Below are 1,729 nucleotides of genomic sequence, written 5' to 3' on the forward strand. Positions count from 1 at the left end.
TTACACTAAATCTGACAACATTCTTGTGCTCTTCATTATGTTTCAACATTCAGTATTCTTGTGTTAGCAGTGTTCCACTAATTTAATAAGGTTTTCAGTGACTATTCAGAAATAGTCCATCTCTATTTCTTCCTATTCTGTCTTTTTCTGAAATCTAGCTGGAATCTGTCCACCACAGATGACTCTGATAGTATTTATAATACCCATGGCATAGCTTCCATAATCACAGCAACATGAAAGCTACTACAGTAGGAAAAACTGACAGATGAGTGGTGGTACCCAGAACTATGGGCAGGCATAGTTTTCTCAGTTCTTTGTTGTGGGTTTCACTACAAACATACAATAGCACTCAGAAGAAAATGCCTTATCAGTTTTTTCTTAAACTTTTTTTTTTTATATAATAAGAATAGAGTTGATCTATTTAATGAGAACTGATAAAGTTGCATTTTTGGTAAAGAAATATAAAGCTTCTATTCATAATTCTATTGTAAACAATTGTTGAATAAGCACCATTTGGTTTTAGTGAGTCCCAGATGAAGAAACCAAATGACATTGTCAGGTGAAAGAGTAAGCAGTTTGTGAATTCCAGGAAACATAAAAAACATTTTCTGAAGCTCTGCAGTTACTTTGTTAAACACAAAAATCAACGCATGTGCTTAAGTCTAGTTGGCTCTTCAAGTTTACTGTGCTTTATTCCCTTAAGTCCATGTTTATTGGAAATAGAAACAACAATTTTCCAAGTATGCTCTTGGCTGCAAAATTGTTAATGTTATTATGCTGTTGAGAAACCATAGAGAATTATAAAATCTTTCATAATTGCACAGTTGCTCTTTTAAGTAACATGTATATTGTGGAATAATGAACATAAAATTTGAATGTTTGTAAACTAAAAGTTTTAACCTTTTATTTATTCTCTATTATTTTAAAAATTTGTCCACATGTTCTCTCAAGCATTTTAGAAAACAATGAACATGTGCATTGTTCACTATTTCTATATTATATACTATGTTTTACTTGTCGTTAATTGCCCTCAAATCTGCTCTGATCCTATATAGTGTTTCTCAGGCTGTAAATCTTTGCAGGAACAGAAAAAAAATCCTCATCTTTCTCTTGTGGATGACTTGGTGGGCTTATGGTACACAACAGTGCTTATCCTATAGATCCACCACTCTCCCTTTATATTATATACTATGGACATAATAAATTAATTAATGCATTGCTGATTGTTGTTGTTGTTGTTGCTAAGTCTCATGGAATAGTTTCTGTCTTATAGTGCTGTGCATATGGTTTCTGAGAAGTATCTGGAAGGTTTGAACTGTGGGCCTTGAGTTAGCAGTCCAGTGTTTATCAGGTATCATCACTGAGGTTAATTTAAGTTTGAAAAGTCAATGCTATTTAAAAATTATGGTCAAACCTTTCATAAGAGTGGTGCTTTGCTTTACTGAGAAATTCAAAAATTCTTTGAAATTATTTTTATATATTACATTTATTATTTAGTGTTTAAGCTTATTGAGAAAGATAGAAAAGAACAAAGAATGTATTGTACATCAGAATAGCTAGTAATCATGTCACTATGCACAATGAAAAATGTCTTAAGAAATTAAACTGAATTTCAAATATCAATATTTGCATAAGCTTATTCGTGGTTCAAACTTACCAGTTACTACTCATAAACCCTATACAGGGCTGCTATGGATCATAGCCTACTGGTGGACACATAACAACAACA

Source organism: Chrysochloris asiatica, unplaced genomic scaffold (assembly GCF_000296735.1).
Source record: "Chrysochloris asiatica unplaced genomic scaffold, ChrAsi1.0 scaffold00153, whole genome shotgun sequence".
Taxonomy (NCBI): domain Eukaryota; kingdom Metazoa; phylum Chordata; class Mammalia; order Afrosoricida; family Chrysochloridae; genus Chrysochloris; species Chrysochloris asiatica.